Raw genomic sequence first — 25,500 nt, 5'->3', positions numbered from 1 at the left:
AAAAGGGACAGAGTTACAATGTGAGAGCTGAAACCAGAAGGCAGAGAATAACCTTGCTTGACTTCAGCTGAGAATGTGAGCATCAGGCTGCCCACATTTTTCAGTTTTGTGCATGTACAAATGGAGTGGAGTTTGGCTCTGTGCTTCTTCCTATGTTGACTTGTCAGTTATAAGTTGCAGTATGGAACAGAACGAGGAGGATATATGTTACACATCACTTCAAGAAACAGTGATAAAGCATCTGTGTTATATTAGGCAATTACATATTAACTGCAAGTATGTAGCAGTGAACAAAATAACCTGTGGTCTGCTGTCTTTGGGGAGTAACAACGTACAGTGCCTCATCAATTACAGTTTTCAAACAGCTGCTGGTTTTGTACATATACCTGCATGAATCTGCTATGATTTCTCTAATGACTGTTCAAAAAATTATTTTATTTAAACAGAAATATCCATTGGCTTCCAATATTTTGCAATGAAAAATATAGCTGTCATTTTTTTAATTATTTGAGCAAAGGAAGGGCAAGGCAACTCCCTTTCATCACTAAAAGAGTCTGATAACAACATTGTTAGTGAAATGCTAATGTCTGAATTAAAATGATACTTCTTAATTCTGTAAAGTGTTCGAAATGGGATTGACTCCTATAGATAGCATAAACAGAGTGTAAAATGTTTTTATAATCTGCATGGGAGGTAAAGGACATATTGTCTATATTTCGGATTTAAAATTTAAAGAGAGTAAAATGATCTGGAAACAAAAATTGAGTAGCACATAAATTGCAGACATGCACACACAGACTCCCTCACCATATTCATGCAAAGCAGATACAAATACAGCTATGTGCGTGTGTATAGCAGTTTAATATGAGCTTTTATGTTTATAGAACATATTCTGGCAACCTGTAGTATGTCAGTTAAGCTTTTCTATTTTTATTGGTATACAGTTTACCAGAATTAAGGCAGGAGTACCCATCTAACTCTATAGTTAAGCTGTGACCAAAACTTTACCTCTTTCTCCATTTACATATTTTGCTAAGTCATGAAACTTAGAATATAATTATTACATGTGAAAAATCACCATTATTTCATTATTAATATTGGAATGGTAAAACTAAAAATGAAAATACTCTGCGGGTCAGTCAATGCTATCATCCTCCCATACAAATGACACAGGCCAAATGAGAAGTCACATGCATGAGGCATTTTTCAACCAAGCGACACAGTCTTTTATGGAGGGTATAAAGGATATGTTTAGAAATACTTGGAACATTTAAATATGTTTTTCAAAGTCAGTCTTGAAACTTAGCTGACAGACTCAGAAAGCTAAAGGATACCTGATAAAATGTATAATATTCTATTGTGTGCTTGTGGATTAATATTAATTTAAGAAATGAAATTAATCAGATATACTTTTAAAATTATATTTCAGTGCTGGAGAGGATATAGAGTAAAATGAACACTCTTACACTGTTGGTAGGAATGTAAATCTGTACCACCATTATGGAGAACATAAGAAAGTTCTTCAAAAAACTAAAAATGAGTTAACATATGATCCAGCAATCCCACATATATTCACACAAAACTGTAATTCAAAAAAATACATGCACCCCTATGTTCATAGAATCATTGTTTAAGAAGTCTAAGTCGTAGAAACAGCCTAAATGCCCATTAATAAATGAATGGAGAAAGAAGATGTACTGTATATATATATATATATATATATATACCCACACACATACATATAAGTGTGTATATATATATATAAATATATATATATATATATATAATGGAATATATATATATATATATATATTTAGGAATATTACTCAACTATAAAAAGTAATGAAGCAATGTCATTTGTAGTAACATGGATGGACCTAGAGATTATCATATGCTAAGTGAAGTAAATCAGATAGAGAAAGACAAATACCATATGTCATCACCTACATGTGAAATCTAAAATACAACATGAATGAACATATCTATGAAATAGGTTACCAATGAGGAGTGGAATGGAAGAGGGAAAGATTAGGAGCTTGGAATTAGCAGATGCAAGCTAGTATATATAGGATAGACAAACAACCAGGTCCTGTTGTATAGTATAGGAAACTGTTTTCAATATCTTGTGATAAACTAGAATGGAAAAGAATATGAAAAAAAGAACACATACACATATATATATATATATATATATATGTGTATAATGGAGTCACTTTGCTGTAGAGCAGAAATTAGCACAATATTTTTAATCAACTATACTTCAGTAAAATTTAGGAAATTTAAAGAGTTATATTTCACAATAAACAGTTTCATAACATTTTATGAAGATAAATTTATCCATTACTCTATCTATTCAAACTCTATATTGATCTCACATTAGACCTCTTTATTTAGATAATATGAAAGAAGATTTGTTACTATAATAGAGGAACCATATCATTTTCTAAGGAACTAATAAGTACTTTTAAGAAAGTACTTTTTTTGAAAGTATTGTTTTTTTGAAAGAAAAAAAGTTCAAATATATATTTTTTAAATAAAGACTAATACTCCTAAATACTTGAAATGTTTATAAATGAGCTTTGAATAATCAAATTAATAAATATTAATAGAAATAGAATGATTAGCACAGATTCTATATTAAAATATATTGTGTTACTTAACTTTGAGCAAATTATTTTCTTCCTGCTGCCTATCAACATCACCTGCCTTCTCTGTAGGAAAGTTTCTAAATCCACTTTGTAAATATATTGGTGATAATAATGACTTAAAAGATAAGCATAAAATATATTGTCACTACTGATACATTTACATTATACCTGCATTGAAACTGGGACAAACATTTTTGTCTTGAAAACAAAGCCAGGTGAGCTTGAAACACTTGTCTGTTTTAACCACTGAACCATTAAATTTTTAATGACTTAAAGGTTTTAAATTATAAACAACTTTCTCTAGCTTGTTTTGGATCCTTGTAAAAAATGGATTGATGTGGAAAAGAAATACATACAAAGAAGAAAATGGAAAAATAAGATAGTTTATTTTGTTGTTTGTACTGACATTTTCCAAATAACTTAAAATAAGTTAGACTGTAAATAGATTTTAATCAAGAAATTGGTAAAAAGATAAATAAATCATTGCTTTAACTTCTATGGATTAAATGCCCCAATATGACTTTGGAGTCATTCCCATGATGGCTATTTCAAGGAATAAGTTGCTTGTTATATTATTAATTTGAAAGTATTTAAAAGTGATAGCAAATGATTTTCAATATATTTCCTTTCAGAGCTATCTGTATTTTTTTTTAACCAAGGTACATCCAGGTAAGCCAACTCATGCCGAGTAATTCAACAGACGGAATTTAATATTAGAACTTAATTTCAACATTTTATAAGAGGAAAGGGCAACTAGAGGATAATGAGTAAATCCCCATCTTAGCTGCAGGAGGCTCTTACCAGTCTTAGGACTGAAGAAAGTGAAGGAGGTGGAGGTGGCAACACCTTCAAGGGTTTACATGTCCTAGTCATTGATGGGATCAGAGCAGATGTTAGGAGTGGGGACCTTGGAAGTTCAGCCTGTGTGTAGTGGGAGCTGAATACATAGAAAAGATGCTCCTAACCAGGGATGATGTCTAAGGAAAACAGTATGTGAGAAACACTTGTTCTTTGAAGTTTCTTCCTTCCCCAAATCTACAAGTATCTTATATTGACTGAACCTAGTTAGAAGTCAACAGACTCAGGACTGTGGGGAAAGCAAATCACCCCCACTGTAATGCCAAGAAGAGCGGTGATGAAGGAGTAAACGGAACGGAGAGCAAATGATTAACACAGGTCTATAAAAGCTTGGTGGTAGTGGTTTAGTTGCTAGGTCGTGTCTGACTCTTGTGACCTCATGGACTGTAGCCTAGGCTCCTCTGTCCATGGGATTTTCCAGGCAAGAGTACTGGAGTGGGGTGCCATTGCCTTCTCCTTTAGTCTCTCACAGCTGCTGGTAAAGAATCTGCCTGCAATGCAGGAGACCCGCATTCGATCCCTAGGCCGGGAAGATCCCCTAGAGAAGGAAATGGCAACCCATGCCAGTATTCTTGCCTGGAGAAGCCCATGGACAGAGGAACCTGGCAGGCTACAGTCCATGGGGTCACAAGAGTTGGACACAATTAGCGACTAAATCACCACCACCACCACCTGCGTGATACCATCAAGTACTTCTGCAGTCTAGCATCAATCTAATTTTCCAGGCTGGTCTTCTGCCATTCCCTAATTTTCAGTCTAATGTAGAGGAAAATAAACTAAATACTAGCTAGTTATCACACAGAGTATCTTCAGGTCACTTAACCTTGTTCATTTTATGGCTTTTGCCTAGGATGTTTTTCCTGATCCTCCTGACCCCAACATTTTATCTCATGAATCGCAACATCTTAGGAAATCAAATGAAACACATCATTTCTACAGAAATTATTATGATATGCAGATAGAGTGAATTAATTTATATTAATTAACCATATTAACAGTATAATATTTGTAATATACTATCATTAGTGATATAAATTTCTTTTAATAAATTGAATTATTTCAAGACAAGGATCAAGTTAATAGCATAGTGTATGGATTATTATCAGTTCTCAGTAAATACTGAATATATGAATGGATTAATGTTTTTAGAATCTAATAAATTATATCTTTTCAAGAAAATTTCTAATATATTAATCAGTGTGGTGACTTTCTTTTTACAACTCTGGGATCAATGTTTTGTAATATTCTTGGTTTACACTCAAATACAAAAGAAAAACAAAATATTTTTGTCATTCATTTGTATTTTGTCAAACTTTCTCTTTAAAAATATATTTATCTAATAAAATATTGTTTGTAATCTCACATAGTTGGTGGAATTTCATTTTTGTTATTTGCAAACCTGTAAGCAATCACAGTATCTGCAGGGATCAAAGAAAAGTTATCATGGGCTGTGAACTTTACTAGTTACAATCATCATGTTTCTACTCACATACATTTCCTTCCTGTGTAGAGATTGAATTAGGAAATTCTATGTAGTATGAGTTCAGTTCTATAGCTATACATGACTGATTTATGGATAAACTCTTGCTTCAAACTGAGAGGAATTAATACCTTAGAAATGTCTGCAGCTACTCTCCCTCTAGCATTATGTTTGCATTTCAGTTAAAAAGAGGAAGAAATGGCACTTTTCCAATAGTAAAGCTTCCCCCCCCAATAAATTCCCATCACACTTTACTTTGTGTTTCATGGTGCATAAATATATCACATGATAGTTCTTAAAAGTAAGTGAGAAATTATTTTCTTGACTTTTTGGTCTCTATAGTACAGAAAGCAAATTGAGAAAAGAATCAAGACTTTGTTCTGAATGAGTCAATTCATAGCACCTAACCAAATATTATGGAGATTAGGAGGTAAGAAACAGCAAGCTAGTCAGGAGACATAGGATATGTGGTTTCAAGCCCTGGATGGAGAAGATTTACTGGAGGAGGAAATGACAACCCACTCCAGTATTTCTGTCTAGAAAATCCCATGAACAAAGGAGCCTGGTGGGCTACAGTCCAGGGGTTGCAAAGAGTCTGATCTGACTAGGGCAACTGAGCACAGAGGATGTTTAAGGCAATGATATCACTTCTTTAAGTCACATGCCAACACAGTAACCAGTGAAGAAAGTAAGAATATTGTATAGGAAAGTGGTGTATGGAGATAAGACTGAGAAGAGAGCAGAAAGAACAAAGACCATGTGGCCCCAGAGCAAAGACAAAAAGAGAACAGCTGTCTCATGCTCCATTTGCTGAGTAGCCAATCATCAGTTCAGTTCAGTTCAGTTCAGTCACTCAGTTGGGTCTGACTCTTTGAGACTCCACAGGCTGCAGCATGCCAGGCTTCCCTGTCCATCCCAAACTCCCAGAGCTTGCTCAAACTCATGTCCATCGAGTCAGTAATGCCATCCAACCATCTGATCCTCTGTCATCCCCTTTTCCAACTGCACTCAATCTTTCCCAGCATCACGGTCTTTTCCAATGAGTCATATCTTCGCATCAGGTGATCAAAGTATTGGAGATTCAGCTACAGCATTAGAACTTCCAATGAGATTTCAGGCCTGATTTCCTTTAGGATTGACTGGTTTGATCTCCTTACTGTCCAAAGAACTTTCAAGAGTCTTCTCCAGCACCACAGTTCAAAAGCATCAGTTCTTAATGCTCAACGTTCTTTATGGTCCAACACTCACATCCATACATGACTACAGGAAAAACCATAGCTTTGACTAGAAGGACCGTTGTTGGCAAAGTTATGTCTCTGCTTTTTAATATGATGTCTATATGCCAGCAAATATGGAAAACTCAGAAATGGCCACAGGACTGGAAGAGGTCAGTTTACTTTCCAATCCCAAAGAAGGGCAATGTCAAAGAATGTTCCAATTACCTCACAATTGCACTCATCTCACACACTAGCGAAGTAATGCTCAAAATTCTCCAAGCCAGGCTTAAACAGAACGTGGACTATGAACTTCCAGATGTTCAAGCTGGATTTTGAAAAGGCAGAGGAACCAGGGATGAAATTGCAAACATTCATTGGATCATAGAAAAAGCAAGAGAAAACCAGAAAAACATCTACTTCTGCTTTATTGGTTATGCCAAAGCTTTGACTGTGTAGATCACAACAAACTTTAAAAAATTTTTCAAGAGTTGGGAATACCAAGCCACTTGCCTTGCCCTGCTTCCTGAGAAATCTGTATGCAGGTCAAGAAGAAATAGTTAGAACCAGACATGGAACAATGGACTGGTTCCAAATTGGAAAATTAATATGTGAGGGCTGTATATTGTCACTCTGCTTATTTAAATTATATGCAGAATACATCAAGCAAAATGCCAGGCTGGATGAAGCACAAGCTGAAATCAAGATTGCCTGGGAAAATATCAATAACCTCAGATATAAAGATGACACAAAACTTATGGCAGAAAGTGAAGAGGAACTAAAGAGCCTCTTGATGAAAGTGTAAGAGGAGAGTGAAAAAGTTGGCTTAAATCTCAACATTCAAAAAACTAAGATCATGGCATATGGTCCCATCACTCCGTGTCAAATAGATGAAGAAACAATGGAAATAGGGACAGACTTTATTTTCTTGGGATACAAAATCACTGCAAATGATGAGTGTAGCCATGAAATTAAGACAATTGCTCATTGGAAGAAAAGCTATGACCAACCTAGACAGCATATTAAAAAGCAGAGACATTACTTGGCCAACAAATGCCAGTCTAGGCAAAGCTATGGTTTTTCCAGTAGTCATGTATGGATTTGAGGATTGGACTATAAAGAAAGCTGAGCGCTGAAGAATTGATTCTTTCAGACTCTGCTTTTTAAAACCATAAAAAAACCATACCCTTGCCTAGATGGGCCTTTGTTGACAAAGTAATATCTCTGCTTTTTAATATGCTGTCTAGGTTGGTCATAACTTTCCTTCCAAGGAGTAAGCGTCTTTTAATTTCATGGCTGCAGTCACCATCTGCAGTGATTTTTGAGACCAGAAAAATAAAGTCTGACACTGTTTCCAATGTTTCCCCATCTATTTGGCATGAAGTGATGGTACTGGATGCCATGATATTAGTTTTCTGAATATTGAGCTTTAAGCCAACTTTTTCACTCTCTTCTTTCATTTTCATCAAGAGGCTCTTTAGTTCTTCTTCACTTTCTGCCATAAGTGTATTGTCATCTTTATATCTGAGGTTATTGATATTTCTCCAGTCAATCTTGATTCCAGCTTGTGCTTCCTCCAACCCAGCATTTCTCATGATATACTCTGCATATAATTTAAATAAACAGGGTGACAATACACAGCCCTGGCGTACTCCTTTTCCTATTGGGAACCAGTCTGTTTTTCCATGTCCAGTTCTAGCTGTTGCTTCCTGACCCGCATACAGGTTTTTCAAGAGGCAGGTCAGGTGGTCTGATATTCCCATCTCTTGAAGAATTTTCCACAGTTTATTGTGATCCACACAGTCAAAGGCTTTGGCATAGTCAATAAAGCAGAAATAGATGTTTTTCTGGAACTCTCTTGCTTTTTCGATGATCCAGTGGATATTGGCAATTTGATCTCTGGTTCCTCTGCCTTTTCTAAAACTAGCTTGAACATCTGGAAGTTTTTGGTTCATGTATTGTTGAAGCATGGCTTGGAGAATTTTGAGCATTACTTTACTAGCATGTGAGGTGAGTGCAATTGTGCAGTAGATTGAGCATTCTTTGGCATTGTCTTTCTTTAGGATTGGAATTAAAACTGTTTACAGTCCTGTGGTCACTGCTGAGTTTTCCAAATTTGCTGACATATTGAGTACAGCACTTTCACATCATCATCTTTTAGAATATGAAATAGCTCAACTGGAATTCCATCACCTCCACTAGCTTTGCTCATATTGATACTTCCTAAGGCCCACTTGACTTCACATTCCAGAATATCTGGCTCTAGGTGAGTGATCACACTATCACTTAGCATGATACAATATTTGATTATATAGAATATCAGCTGCACGATTTTGTTTTTCCAAAATCTCTGCTTATTTTGTCTCATATTCTGTGATACTAGGCAATATCATGCTGAATTTGTTTAAATTTAGTCCATTCATTACTCATGCCATAAATGCATCTTCCATGTACATATGTGTGTATAATACATATCACATTCCATACATAAATACATATACACACATATATTTGAGTTAAAACATTTTAAATAATGGAAATCTACTGTAAAATTCACCTTTGCTTCAACTTATAGGCATGAAAACAGTTTGGATTTAGAAAAACACATACACACTTTCCATTTTTATTGAGACTAGTAAAATTGTCAACACTAATAGTGATAAGTCAGAGCAGCCCTAGATTTTTTAATTCTGTTCATCAGCTTAGCTGAAATGGTGAATTATTCTATGGCATTTATTCTCTCATTCTTCTATGGCAATAGAATTGTTAGCTGAGGCTGAACACATGAATATCCAAGTAAAGATTGTCTTACAAGTAAATCATGTGGCTAGGATCTGGCCATTGGGATGAAGTGGAGAAGGTGTAAGCAATCATATTATTCTACCCTTAAAAGGGGCTTCCTAGGTTCCCAGGTGGTGATAGGGGTAAAGATTCCTCCTGCCAGTACAGGAGACATTAGAGATGTGGGGTTGATCCCCAGCTCAGGAAGATTCCTTCTAGGAGGGTACGGCAACCCACTCCAGTATTCTTGCTTACAGAATCCCATGGGCAGAGGAGCCTGGCAGGCTACAGCCCATGGGTTCACGAAGAGTAAGACACAATTGTAGCAACCTAGCATGCATGTAACCTTAAAAGAAAAAAGAATCAATGGTTTTCTTCTTATCCCATTCCTGGCAGCACAAATACATATATGGTAATGTGCCTTTTCGATAATGGGGGGAAAAAAGATAAAATTTATGGATGGATACTAAAGATAAGCAAAAGTAAATTAAAAAACCCTGGATCTTTAATGCCATACAGGTATTATTCTAGACCTTATTTATTAATACTTGGAATGCTATCTAATAGAGAGATCAAATCCCACACTATTTAAGACACTTTTTAGTGAGATTGTTTTCAGCAGCCAAATTGGTACCCTCAATAATTTGTTCTCCTATACTTATCAGTTACTGTTAATATACAATTAAATTGAAATGCAATGGTAAAAACAAGGAAAAAAATAGACCTTTCTATATTTTTAAATTTGAAAATTGTTTTTAATCTTATCTGGTAAGAGTTGCTGATTTCATGGTCAGATTTTGAATAATAGTTATTATTATTTTATGTGTTTATTTATTTCTGGTCGGGGAGGTAGGAAACTTATACTGTCTTACACTATCCACAATAACGTTAATGTTTACAGAAAATCCACTAGGAGTATTATGGTGTCTGATTTGCACTGTTGGTGCCTGTCTCATTTAATCTTCACTACAGGTGAGAATTAATTCACATACAGTTGAGAATTAGAAAGTTATAAAAGTTTTTCTTAAACTGAAGCAAAGTGAGAGGTAGAATTATAAGTGAGAGGTAGAATTCTCACCCAGGTCTTCATTTTTCTTTTAATTTCTTCATACTTCTTAAATAACAATAAACAATGCTCTGCTAGCCAAAATAAGTCTATTTATTCTGAATTGAATATAATCCCAATGTGAATTTTAAAATATATATTAAAATTTCAATGGAGATTTTTACATAGAAATGTTATTTCTAGACATTTATCCTTAGGAAATACTAGACACTTAGCATGGGCAATTACCTAGTTGTCCAATGGAACACAACCTGGTCAGTAATAAGACTAAAGATACATACTTATTCATTTAAAAGGTTGTTTGTGCCATGTTGATAAGTGTTAAAAAAAAAAGAGAATGCATACTGAAAAACTATTCAGTTTCATTTGTTTGTTTTGATAAAAATAAACATTTTGTGTGTTCATGTTTGAGGAAGTATATCAAAGATGGCCTGCAAATTCTAATTCTTAAAAATTAATTTTTAAATACTTGAATAACAATCAACTTTTTTATCCCATCTGATTACTGCAACCATGGTTTTTAGCCCATTTTTTCCTGCCCAAATCATTAGGGAATCTTTAAGGAATACTGAGAAAACTCACATAGTCTTTTCAGCCCCAATTTTAGAAAGTCATTTTGCATTATTCTGATGCTCCATCTTTCTCTGATTATTGTTCTTTACTTTTCCTACATATCTTTCACATTTGTCTACATAATTTCATCTATAATGCTATCATCATTCTCTACTGCACTTTCTTGACCCATTTGAGCTATGCTAATAGCTTCATAATGACCATTTTGTCTTTAGCACATCATCCTGAAGCTGCAATGATTTTCATAAATGCAAAGTTCAGCATACCACACTTTCTTAAACTCTCCAGTGACTTCCTAATACCCTTAAAAGAAGTTTTGATTAAATATTTTAATAGCAGTGCCCATGTCTCCCATAACCTGGTTTTCATCTTTTTCTGTGTTACATCACATCCTGTACCTCTTACAACTCAGCCACATTGAACTTGCTTCAACTCTCTCTAGCATTAAAAAAATTGTTAGCTCCTTTCCAGTGCTCATATCATCCCAAATCATCAAAGAATCCCAGGAAGAGGAAAGGAAATGTATGCTGAATGAACAAGAAGCAAAGTGATCTCAGATTGTCAAGTCTGCCAGAACTGGTAGACATAGCAATGATTGTAATAAGAGGCAGTGCCAAGAGTATTTGCAGTTGTATCATGTGACTGTGATCAAGTTATGCACATATTTTTAGACTCATATTTTATAGAATTCACACTCCATTTACTGTTATACTTGTTGTTGTTATTGTTTTCCCACTGCCATAATATTGGTTCTCCATTTTATGTAAATCTTGTTTTCCTTTTCTACATTTTATACACATTTTCTTAACACTTTTTCTCAACAGCTGACCTAAACTTTGCCTGAAGAAAATATTTTTATTTTATTTAATAAGCTTTTAGACCACACACTTTAATTTCTCACATCTATCTGAAGTAAATAATGATTGAGAAATCTCAGAATCAAAGTAAAGTTAGGAAGAGCCAACTTGGCCCTTTTTGAAAGTTCATATGAGTGGGTTGCCATTTTCTACTCCAGAGGATGTTCCTGACCATGGGATCAAACTCAACTGATGTCTCTTGGATTTCATGCATTGGCAGGTGGATTCTTTACCACAGGAGCCACGTGGAAAGCCCTCTACCAAACGTTATAAAGAGCAAACATCAATTCCTTATTTCTGTCTTTTCATATAATGAAAATGTTGTTGTTCAGTAGCTCAGTCATGTCCAACTTTTTGTGACCCCATTGATTGCAGGATGCCAAACTTTGCTGTCCTTCATCATCTCCCAGAGCCTGCTCAAACTCATGTCCATTAGTCAGTGATGCCATCCAAAAATCTGGTCCTCTGTCATCTCCTTCTCCTCCCGCTTTCAATCTTTCCCAGCCTCAGGGTCTTTTCAAATGAGTCAGCTCTTCACATCAAGTAGCCAAAATATTGAAGTTTCAGCTTCAACATCAGTCCTTCTAATGAATATTCAGAACTGATTTCCTTTCAGATGGACTGGTTGGATCTCCTTGCAGTCTAAGGAACTTTCAAGAGTCTTCTCCAACACCACAGTTTAAAAGCATCAATTCTTTGGTGCTCAGCTTTCTTTATAGTTCAACTCTCACATCCAGGCATGATGACTGGAAAAACCATAGCTTTGACTAGATGGACCTTTGTTTGCAAAGTAACGTCTCTGCTTTTTAATATGCTGTCTAGGTTGGTCATAAGTTTTCTTCCAAGGAGTAAGCGACTTTCAATTTCATGGCTGCAGTCACCGTCTGCAGTGATTTTGGAACACAAAAAAATAAAGTCTGTCACTGTTTCCACTGTTTCTCCATCTATCTGCCATGAAGTGATGGGACCAGTTGCCATGATCTTAGTTTTCTCAATGGTGAGTTTTAAACCAATTTTTTCTCTCTCCTGTTTCACTTTCATCAAGAGTCTCTTTAGTTCTTCACTTTCTGCCTTAAGGTTGGTATTGTCTGCATATCTGAGGTTATTGTTTTTTTTTTTTGTTTTTTTTTTTTTTTTTTTTTAATTTTTTTTTTTTTTTTAAATTTTTATTAGTTGGAGGCTAATTACTTTACATCATTACAGTAGTTTTTGTTATACACTGATATGAATTAGCCATGGATTTACATGTATTCCCCATCCCAGTCCCCCCTCCCACCTCCCTCTCCACCTGATCCCTCTGGGTCTTCCCAGTGCACCAGGCCCGAGCACTTGTCTCATGTACCCAACCTGAGCTGGTTATCCGTTTCACCCTAGATAATACACATGTTTCAATGCTGTTCTCCTGAAACATCCCACCCTCGCCTTCTCCCAGAGTCCACAAGTCTGTTCCATACATCTGAGTCTCTTTTTCTGTTTTGCATATAGGGTTATCGTTACCATCTTTCTAAAGTCCATATATATGTGTTAGTATACTGTAATGGTCTTTATCTTTCTGGCTTACTTTGCTCTGTATAAAATGCAATCCCTATCAAACTACCAACAGTATTTTTCACAGAACTAGAACAAATAATCTCACAATTTGTATGGAAATACAAAAAACCTCGAATAGCCAAAGTAATCCTGAGAAGGAAGAATGGAACTGGAGGAATCAATCTGCCTGACTTCAGACTATACTACAAAGCCACAGTCATCAAGACAGTATGGTACTGGCACAAAGACAGAAATATAGATCAATGGAACAGAATAGAAAGCCCAGAGATAAGTCCACGAACCTATGGTCACCTTATCTTCGACAAAGGAGGCAAGGATATACAATGGAAAAAAGATAACCTCTTTAACAAGTGGTGCTGGGAAAACTGGTCAACCACCTGTAAAAGAATGAAACTAGAACACTTTCTAACACCATACACAAAAATAAACTCAAAATGGATTAAAGATCTAAATGTAAGACCAGAAACTATCAAACTCCTAGAGGAGAACATAGGCAAAACACTCTCCGACATAAATCACAGCAGGATCCTCTATGACCCACATCCCAGAATTTCAGAAATAAAAGCAAAAATAAACAAATGGGACCTAATGAAACTTAAAAGCTTTTGCACAACAAAGGAAACTATAAGCAAGGTGAAAAGACAGCCCTCAGATTGGGAGAAAATAATAGCAAATGAAGCAACAGACAAAGGATTAATCTCAAAAATATACAAGCAACTCCTCCAGCTCAACTCCAGAAAAATAAATGACCCAATCAAAAAATGGGCCAAAGAACTCAACAGACATTTCTCCAAGGAAGACATACAGATGGCTAACAAACACATGAAAAGATGCTCAACATCACTCATTATCAGAGAAATGAGGTTATTGTTATTTCTCCTGGCAGTCTTGATTCCAGCTTGTGCTACATCCAGCCCAGCGTTTCTCATGATGCACTCTGTATATAAGTTAAATAATCATGGTGACAATATACAGCCCTGATGTACTCCTTTCCCGATTTGGAACAAGTCTGTTGTTCCATGTCCAGTTCTAATTGTTGCTTCCTGACCTGCATACAGGTTTCTCAAGAGGCAGGTCAGGTGGTCTGGTATTCCCATTTCTTTCAGAATGTTCCACAGTTTATTGTGATCCACACAGTTAAAGGCTTTGGCATAGTCAATAAAGCAGAAATAGATGTTTTTCTGGAACTCTCTTGCTTTTTTGGTGATCTAAGAGTACACAGCGGTAAATTATAAAACTATAGTCCTCCACTTATTACTTCAGATTTTTTGACAGTCTCTAAGCACATAAATAGATAAACACAGTAATTACAATTTGTATGAGTTCTGAAGAAAAGAAAGTGGCTCTTTCATAGAGAATAAATAATTTTTTAATCTTTTTAAATTTGATTATTTTTGTTCTTTTTAGTCACTAAGTCATGTCTGATTATTTTGCAACCCCAGGGACTGTAGCCCAACAAGCTCTTGTGTCAATGGGATTCTCCAGGCAAGAATCCTAGAGTGGATTGGCATTTCCTTCTCCAGGAGATCTTCTTGACCCATGGAGAATAAGTTTTAGAACTGTGCAGCTTGAGAGTAGGAGATATTCCATAGGTTATTCACAAAATACTTCTCAGAAGAGAAGGCGTTTTGGCTAAGACTAGAAAAAGGAGAGGCGCTGTATCCACTCTTTGGACTCCTATTCAAAAGTTGGTTTCAGATGTCAAGACTGATGAAGCCACACACACCAGAAGGATATGAGATATTTTTCTAACTAGATAGTGAGACTCCCTGAGAGCAGAGCAACCCTCCTAAATTGATTTAAAAAAAAAAAAAAAAAAAGGTTTGAGAAAGCCAGGAAAGGATTCTTGCTTGGCGTAATGAGTGGGACCATGACAAGTGTTCCAAGTTCTGAGCACAGAACCAGTCTTGTGGTCACCTGAAACTCTTATAGTTGTCAAAGATCTTTCTTGGGGCTTTCTTATCAGCTTGTCCAAATGTGGAACAAAAGAGGAAATAGAAAGAATGAGATTTAAAACTTGGCAGAATTCAACTCAAACATCCAAAAGCAGTCTTTCTTACAGAAAGTTAGCCTTTGGACAGAGTTGGATGATGAATGAGGAGAAGGCTGGTTTAATTCTAAGAAGGAAAAGTTAGAACTTAGACAATGAGGCCAGAAAAAACTGAACATGATCAAAGCAGAATGTTGGTATGGATGATGTACCATAAGTAAAGGCAAGGGAATTTCTAAAAACATTTATTGATTGATCAATGTTTCTCTGTATATTTTTCAATCTCTTAATCAGAACGTCATTTAGAATAACATAATCAGAATAGCTCTAGAGTAGGATCCTCCAGACTCCCCATGGAGGGAGTCATAAATTAATCTTTTAGTGTTCAGATTATTTACAAAGTCCATGATATCTTAGAGGGAGGCCTGGGTGCCCAGATCAGTAGGGAAGATAGTTTGGAAGTCCAGGGCAGTGTTTCATTCCCAAAGCATACAGAGTATTTCAAACTTTTAAAGCTGGTATAATATCAGCTGAATGTAAGCACTGGAAGCTGAAACTTATGATAAAAATTCAAAATGGACATACACACATTTCAATTAATACTATTCCTTAAATTTCAACATAAAGTATAAAAATATATTTTAATATGACTTGCATCTTCAGCTTTAAAAACATACATGATATTGAAAAGGGATATGACTGGCTCATATGGAAACATGTAAATTTAAAAATATTTATCTTCTGTGTGACTATATCCCCATTTTATTCTCCTAATTTGGTGAGGACCACAAAGTAAATTTCAGCTCCTACATTCCATTCAAAGAGTGTCTTTGTGCTGTGCACAACTTGAAACAGTGTACAGGTTGGACTTAATGTTACAGTTCCTGAGAAATGATAACAATATAAATGTTCTTTAATTATATTGAAATTTAGGGAAGAGTAACTGTCTTGCAGTAATAGCAATGAGACTACTATATATTGAAGGAGAATATTTTAGATTATCAACTTCCTGTCTAGTTTTGCTAGGGGAAAAAACAAGAAACACTAGTCACTAGTTTCCTGTTCTGAGAAAAGAAATTGATAAAAAAATAATTCATTTTTTATTATTTTCAATTATAGATTGATGGTGAAACTATCTATTTGGGAAAAAGAGGATTCTTTGGATATTTTCTCTAGATTATCACTAGTAAGTTCCGCATTGCATTTTTTCATAGTTGTGGACACTACTGCATACATATATTTATGAGCAAAATCACCAGCTGAAATAAACTTTTATTTTCCTATAGGAATGTAATAGAAAAAGAAAGCTTTCACTTCTTTTGTTACTTTCCTTTTTTTAATGAAAATAATAATCATCCTCAATAGGAGCTCTGTTAATACATTATTTAATCTTTCTTTGTTGAACTAACCCAAATGCTGTCAGAGTATTCAAAATAGTTTTGTCAGGTTTTAAAAGGCAGTTTTTCTGTCAAATGTGGGTGGAGAGGTTGATGAATTTACCTGACAGAATTCATTGGTAAATAATAATTCACTTTACTTTATTAAAGCATTTTTCATTTTACAGTTTGATTAAAAGTCTTAACTTTATTTATTTATTTTTTTTTTTTTGCATTTTATGATGTTTGGGGAGTATATCAATAAAGATAAAAGGATATTCTTTTTTTTACCCACTGAAAGAATACTTTATGTAAACATGTCTTAAGCAAAAAGGAAAATTTTTATAGCTGATTTTTCACAGTGACTCAGAGAAATAGACTTCTTATTACAAATGTGTAGCATATTTAAATTGAGGAAACTTTCTTATCTAAGAACTGGTTTCCTACTTTCCACAGTACTTTTTGTGAATACTCTAGCTGCCTGTATTTTAATAAGAATGTTTATGACCCAAGGTACATATGGATCAAATTGGGCACTAGAAGCCACATGAAAGATCAAAGCAAATTTATTTTCATAAAACTGTGTGCCCAGACTGTGCTGATTATTGAAAAGTTGTAGTTAATAAAAAAATACTGACTTAGCTTAAAAGCCAACCTTCATAAAAATGCTTGGCCTAAGACGTTGAAGAGCTTTTAGAAATAACATTGTAATGATAAAGAATGTTTTATTATTTAGCAAAAAAAAAAAAGTTTAATTGACCAAAGTTCATTTTAACTGCAGAGAAAACATATACATAATACATATTTTAATGCAATGTCTCAATGTAATTTCCAAGAATTTGCAATCAAAAGGAATTGGATCAGCAAAACAGCTTATTTCAAAGTATTTCTAATTCTGTTTTTAATTGATAAATAAAAGTTTAAAGATATATACTTTTATTGTGTGAAAATATTTCAAAAGCTTAAACTATATCTGATAAAAGTATATAGTACATTTAAAGGATTTTTCTATCAATTGCTTGATACTTGCTAACTAAAATTTTACATTCTCAAACAAAATAATTCTATATAACTATTAATAATTCATCTAAAGTCATAAATACCATTGTATAAAAGTTTGAGATGCAAACTCTGAAATGAAAATAGTTGTGTTTAATATTTCATGGTAATATTCACCTATAGAATAATCAAGTTTTTAAAGTAGTGAAGACAAGGGGAAATAATTATAATTTTTTTCATTATTTAAGCAGCAATTGAAAATATTTTTCTTATCAGATAACATATTTAATTCATGTTTTATCAAATATTTCTATTTAAACACCATATGTAATATTGTCACCAAATATTTAAATAATTAAAATTGCTTCAATATAATTTTAAGAGAATTTTAATGTTTTTTTTGCAAATATATAACTTATTGTGAAGCCTTTTAGAATATAATCATAAAAAAATTAAAACATTCATTAGTTTTCCTTTTTCATACTGAAAAATATAACCATTTAGTATAACTCAAAAATTAGATGTAATAAACTTAATTAAAACTAAATGTGATAAGTAAATTCATATATTTTTGGAAGGAGTTTCCATTCTTTCTTGTTTTAATTTTCCAATATTAAATCAACATTGCTAAAAAAGAATTTGAAGTGCAAAAGGGAATATATAGAAGAAAATGTAAAATTATAGAACCTGAAAGAAAATGAAAATTATGAAAGGAAGTGCAAGAGTATGTAGGCTATGGGGAAGTCTGCATAAACTTTAGTCAATATATATATATACATATATATAGTAATCACAACCTCATTGTAAACCATCTCATCATCCCAATTCCTATTTGGTATGTTAGTTAACTAGTTAACTAGAATTTGGTTAGTTGTTTCCCTTTATCACAAACAACATGTTGATGATTCACGCCTGTGGCAGATGACAGATGCTACCCTCGTCCCATTTGTAACTCATAGATGTCTCAGTGTGCAACTTCCAAATGCCTAAAGGCTTTTGTTTCTGGAACTGCTGAAAGATGAACTGCCAGCCTAAAGTACCAAGGAATGAATGTTATGAGCAGCCCAGAAACAATGACTTTTCATACAAATGTACTCTAGTTATCTGGACAAATAAGGTAAATTTGAGGTGTGTTCTTTTATAACATTTCAATTTCCTGTGGTGTTGAGGACCTTGTTCTTAACTACTATATATAAGCCTTAGCTAGAGTGAGTAGCCACAATAAACACATGAATACAGTAAGTTATTTCTCTATGGTGATGGTTTAGTCTCCTAGCTGTGTCCTACTGCTGCGACTCTGTGGACTGGGAACCTACCAGACTCTTCTACTCATGGATTCTCCAGGCAAGAATACTGGAGTGGGTTGCCATTTCTTTCTCCAAGGAATCTTCCTGACCCAGGAATCCAACACGTGTCCCTTCTGTTGCAGGCAGATTCTTTACCAACTGAGCTACAAGTGGAGCCCCGTATTTCTCTATATACTATGTTAATTATTTTATTTAGAATAATTCATGAGGTTACCCAATCCACTGTTGTTGCTGTTCAGTCACTCATGTGTCTCACTCTGGGACCCCATGAACTGCAGCACACCATCTTACCTGCTCCTCACTATCTCCCGGAGTTTGCTCAAACTCACGTCCATTCAGTCAATGGTGGCATCCAACCATCTTACCCTCTGTCACCTGCATCTTCTCCTGCACCTCAATCTTTCCCAGCACCAGTCTTTTCCAATGAAGTGGCTCTTTGCATCTGGTGGCCAAAGTATTGGAGCTTCAACTCCAGCATCAGTCCTCCCAATGAGTATTCAGGGTTAATTTCCTTTAGGATTGACTGGTTTGACCTCCTTTCTGTCCAAAGAACTCTCAAGAGTCTTCTAGCACCACAGCTCAAAAACATAAGTCCTCTTGAAAGAGGTTGCCATTACCCCTACCATAGAGTCTATAGCCTATCATAGAGACTGCAGATTCTAGGACTGGGCTGCCTCAGACCAAACTACAGGAAGGGAACACAGTTCCACCCATCAGCAGAAACAAAACCATTAGTTGAATTCAGCAGTGTTTACTGGCACTAATAGTAACTCAGTGCTCTGCCACTTACAACGATGGATTCTAAGATGTTCTTAGACACTCTACATACTTCATAGTTTTAAACAATAATTACATTTACATTGGAAAACTCATGGAGATAGGTCACATTTGAGCCATAAAATTCACCTTAACAAATTTAAAAGAATAGGCATCATACAAAGTATGTTTTCAGGCCACTATGGAGTCAAACTTGCAATCAATGACAGAAAGATAGCTGAAAAATCCCCAATTATTTGGAGATTAAACAATATACTTCTAAAAGGGAGGTGTATCAAAGAAGAAATCTATGGCAAAGCCAATACAATGTTGTAAAGTAAAATAAATTATATAATTAATTAAAAAAATAAAAAAAGAAGAAATCTCAAGAGATATTTAACACTATTTTGAACTAAATGGAAATAAGGATGTAAGCTACAAATATTAATGGGATGCAGAAAAAGGAGTGATTAGAAGAAAACAGTAACATAGAAAATATGTATTAGAGAAGAAAGGTTAAAATAAATAACCTCAGCATTCACCTTAAGAAATTAGAAAAAATTAAATCCAAAGTAAGCAGGAGAAAAGAAATAATAAAAATCAGAGCAATTGTCAAAGAAACTACAAAAGGGAGACAATGGAGAAAATTAAAGAAACCAAAGATTGGTATTTTGAAAAGATTGACAAAGTTGATAAACTCCTAGACAGCCTAACTGATAAAATGTAAAAATATATGAATAACTACTAAAAGAGATGATGTAGGTTGTATAGCACAGGGAACTCTATTCAATATGTTGTAATATCCTATATGGAAAATAATCTAAAAAAGAGTGGATATGTGTATAATTAATTCACTCTATTGTACACCTGAAACTAACACAATGTTGTAAATAAATTATACTGAAAAAAATTAAAAAAGAAATTAAAGAATGCATTAATTATCATTCTATGGATCTTATAAGGAAAATAAAGAAATATCATAAACAATTCTATGCCCACAAATTTGATAATTCAGGTGAAATGAGCCAATATCTTGAAAGCCACAACCTACTAAAACAGTTAAATAAGGAGAAACAATTAATCATAAATGCACACACACACACACACACACACATGAAATAACTCTCAAAAATAGAAAGTAATAGGCCCAGGTGGCTTCTCTGGTGAATTCTACCAAGCATCTGAAGAACAAGTCATCTCAATTCTTTATAATCTCTTTGAGAAAACAGAAGCAGCATGAACACTTCCTAAACTCATTTTATAAGGCCAGTGATACACAAATACCAAAATGGACACAGATATTACAAGAAAAGAAAACTACAAACCAATATCTCTGATGAATATGACTGAAAACTTCTTAACAAAATATTGACAAACCAGAACAAAATATATATTAAACTATTATTACCATGACCAACTTGAAATTTTTCCAAGAATGCATGATTGTGTCTACATTCAAGCATCAATTAATATAATCTATGATATCAATAGGCTAAAGAAAAATTGTATGATCACAAAGACAGATGCAGAAGGAGCATTTGACACAATCAAACTCTCATATGGGATAAAATCTGTTGTAAAACTAAAAACAGAGAGAAGCTTCCTCAACATAATAAAGAACATCTGCAAAAAAAAATCCTACAGCCAACATCATATTTAGTGATGAGAAATTAGAAGCTTCCTCCTAATAATGGGAACAGGCAAAGATATTCCTTCCCATCAATCCTATTCATCGATCATACTGGAACTTCTAGTTAATGAAATAGGGATGAAATGGAACTGAAAAGTCATGTCGGTTTAAAGGAAGAAATAAATATATCTGCATTGAAAAGTGACATGAGTCAAAATGTAAAAAATACAAAGAATCAAAAAACTCCTAGAACTAATGAGTGAATACAGCAAGAATGCAGAATATGAGGGTAATATTAAAAAATCAATTGCTTAAGCCATACACAATTAGAACTTGAAGTTAGTCTACGGCCATACCACCCTGAACGCGCCCGATCTCGTCTGATCTCGGAAGCTAAGCAGGGTCGGGCCTTGTTAGTACTTGGATGGGAGAACTTGAAGTTAAAAACACAATGTTATTCATATTAGCTTGAAAAATTTGTAAGATATCTAAGTATAAATATAACAAAATATGTGTGAGATGTATATGAGAAAAAATACAAAACTCTGTGAAAGAAATCAAGCAATATCTACATAAATGGAAACCTATTCATTGTTCATGGGTAGGAAGAATTGATAATGTTAACATATCAGATTTTTTTTTCAATTTTATCTACAAATTCAAAATAATTCCAAACTAAAGTCTAACAAGTTACTCTGTGATATGAACAAAATGATTTTTCTAAGGGAGAAAAATTTTCAGAATAGTCAAAATGACATTGAAAATAGAGCTGAAGGATAATTGACATGACCCAATGTCAACTTTCACTAGAAAGCAATCAGTTAGGCAATGTAATATTAGTGAAAAAGAAGTAAAACAGATCAATAAAAATGAATAGAGAGCCCAGAAACAGACCCACATAAATACAGTTAAACATCATTGACAAGGGAGCAAAGGCCACTGACACATAAAATTATAAAACTTCTAGAAGATAGCATAGGAGGAAATCTAGGTGACCTTGAATTTAGCAATTATCTTGTAGATAAAACACCAAAAGACCAAAAGAATGACCCATGAGAAAATTAACTGATGTTCAGTTCAGTTCAGTTCAGTCACTCAGTCGTGTCCAACTCTTTGACACCCCATGAATCACAGCACGCCAGGCCTCCCTGTCCATCACCAACTCCCGGAGTCCACCCAAACTCATGCCCATTGAGTCGGTGATGCCATCCAGCCATCTCATCCTCTGTTGCCCCCTTCTCCTCCTGCCCCCAATCCCTCCCAGCATCAGGGTCTTTTCCAATGAGTCAACTCTTCGCATCAGGTGGCCAAAGTACTGGAGTTTCAGCTTCAGCATCAGTCTTTCCAATGAACACCCAGGACTGATCTCCTTTAGGATGAACTGGTTGGATCTCCTTGCAGTCCAAGGGACTTCCATGTTAGTCTTCATCAAAATGAAACATTTCTGCTCCATACAAAATTTAAGAGAATTAAAAGAGAAGATACAGGTGAGGAGACTATTTGGAAAACTTAAATAAGATAGAGGATTTGTACACAAAATACATTTTTTTTTCCAATTTCTAAACCCGATAGTAAGAAAACAAACAACCTAATTGAAAATTGGGCAACAATCTGAGCAAACACCTAGCCAGGGTAGGTAAATCACTGGCAAACAAGCATGCAAAATGATTTCAACATTGTATAAGATGCTATTAGAGAATTGCAAATTAAAACAAGATGCTAAACTCACTTATCAATCTAGTATTTCTAAATTCAAACACGAAACAGTAACAAATTCCAGTGAGGGTGCTGGCCAATAGCAATTCACATTCTTTGCTGAGAGGAATATAAAATGATACAGTCTCTTTGGAAGATAGTTTCTTATAAAATAAAATATAGTTTTTGTGTATAATCCACTCCTAGGTATTTGTTCCAATGAGTTGAAAATTAAAGTCCACACAAAAATATGCAAACAAATGTTTACAATCAGTTTTTTTCATAATTGCCTAAAATTAGATGTTTTCCATTAGGAGAATGGATAAATAAACTTGCATCCATGCAATAGACTATTGTTCAGTGATAAAACAATGTGAGCTCTCCAACAACAGAAAGACATGAGTATTTTTGCTAAGTCACCTCAGTCCTTTCCAACTCTTTGGAACTCCATGGGCCATAGCCCACCAGGCTTCTCTGTCCATGGGATTCTCCAGGCAAGAGTACTGGAGTGGTTTGCCATGCCCTCCTCCAGGGTATCTTCTTGACCTAGGGATCAAACCTATGTTTCCTGAATTGCAGGTGAATTATTTATCACTGAGTCACTGAGGAAGCCCTTAAAAACACAAGAAGGAAATTGAAAATGCACACTGATAAGTGAAACAAAAATGCCTGAAAAACTGTTTGATTTTAACTATTTGACATTTGGAAAAGACCCAACTATAGAGAAAGTGAAATGATCAGCAGTTGCCAGGGATTGAGCATAAGGGGGAACTGATGAATAGGTGCTGCACAGGTAATTATTAGGGCAGTGAATCTAGTCTATGTGACATTATGATGGTGGACACATGACATTATGCATAGAAGCAGGAAAAGTGAACCCTAGTGTAAACCATGGGATTAGTTAATAATATATCAGTATTGGTTCATCAATTATAACAAATGAACCTCAAGAATGAAAGATGCTAACAACAGGGAAACTGAAGACAGGGAAGGAGGCAATATTTGGGCAGTATTTGGGAATGCATATTTTATATGTGTCTAATATTTTGATAAACCTAAATGTACTCTAAGAAATTAGTTTTATTAATTAAAAATAAAAATCACCAACTTTCCCACCTCCCTTGAAAGAGGATTACATTTCCAAGTCATCTGCTTATGGATAACTTTCAAAAACATATGTCTGCAAGAATGACGAACTTTGTTTAAAGCTAACTCACTCAATAGCTAGAGAAAATGTATTTTAAAAATTAAGCACTATGGTGAATTGTGTGGAGAGAAAGCAATATGGATTTTATGAAGCCTTCCTTGATCATCCCATTTAAAATTATATTTCCCCAAACCGAAAACTCCCTATTGACCTTCTCTGACTATATTTCTGCTCATCGCACAAACTACCATTTTACCTACTACATATTTTACAACCTGCCTTCTCTCACTAGAATGCGATTTCCTTCAACACAAATAGTTTTGACTGGTTAGTTGACTGCTGTATCTTCAGTGCTATGAACAGTATCTGGAATACAGTAAATGTATGTGATTGGATACTTGAGTTTGTATGAGTTAATGGGAGAATATTTTAAATTGATGTGTGAAATAACAGAAATTATATATATATATATATATATATATATATATATATATATATATCTATATCTAGTTTCTGTTTCCCAGCACAGAGCTCCTAAATTCATTGTAACTTTCTATGTTATAAGAGTTGTAGAGCATCTTTTTCTGATGGCTGGTCATTGATCCTGGTTCCTAAAACTGAAGTCCTAAACTCCTTGGAATTTCCTGGGTAATAACAGTGTCTTCTGTTCCAATGAGGTGACTCTTGGTGGGTTCCTTGATGTTGGGTTGTTAGTAGAAAAACCAAGCCATGATTAGAAACTTGGAACTTTCAGCCTCATCCTCTCACTCTATGGGAAGAGGAGAAAGGACAGAAATGGAGTTAATGATTGCCTACATGATGAATATTTCATAAAAATCCCAAAGATTTAGGCCTCAGAGAGCATGCGGGTTGATGAACACCCACATTCCAGGAGGGCGTAGTTCAGTTGCTCAATCATGTTTGATTCTTTGCCACTCCATGGGTAGTAGCATGCCAGGCTTCCCTGTCCATCACCAACTCCTGGAGCTTGCTCAAACTCATGTCCATCAAGTTGGTGATGCCATTCAATCATCTCATCCTCTGTCGTCCCCTTCTCCTGCCTTCAATCTTTCCCTGCATCATGGCCTTTTCAAACGAGTCAGTTCTTTGCATCAGGTGGTCAAAGTATTGGAGTTCCAGCTTCAGCATCAGTCCTTCCAATGAATATTCAGGACTGATTTCCTTTAGGATTGATGGTTTTGAACTCCTTGCAGTCCAAGAGACTCTCAAGGGTCTTCTCGGAAGGTGAGAGAACTTAACTCCATGAGGTCAGAAGGTCCTATGCTTGAGAGCCTTTCACAGTATGCCTTGTGTATCTCTTCATCTGGCTAGTTGCTTATATCTTTTATCATACATTTCATTATAAAATAAAGCAGTAAACATAAGTTAGATGTTTCCCTGAGTGTGAACTGAACTTGAAAAGTATTGAACCCAAGCAGGTGATGCATGGGAACTTAAAGATGACAGCCTAGACTTGCAAATGGCTTCTGAGGTGTGGGGCCAGTTCTGTGGGGCTAACTCTTAAACTTTTCAGTCTGTGCTAACTCCAGTTAGTGTTAGAACTAAACTGAA

The sequence above is a fragment of the Odocoileus virginianus genome, chromosome 25, assembly GCF_023699985.2.
Source record: "Odocoileus virginianus isolate 20LAN1187 ecotype Illinois chromosome 25, Ovbor_1.2, whole genome shotgun sequence".
NCBI classification, from domain to species: Eukaryota; Metazoa; Chordata; class Mammalia; order Artiodactyla; family Cervidae; genus Odocoileus; species Odocoileus virginianus.
This window is presented reverse-complemented; position numbering follows the sequence as displayed.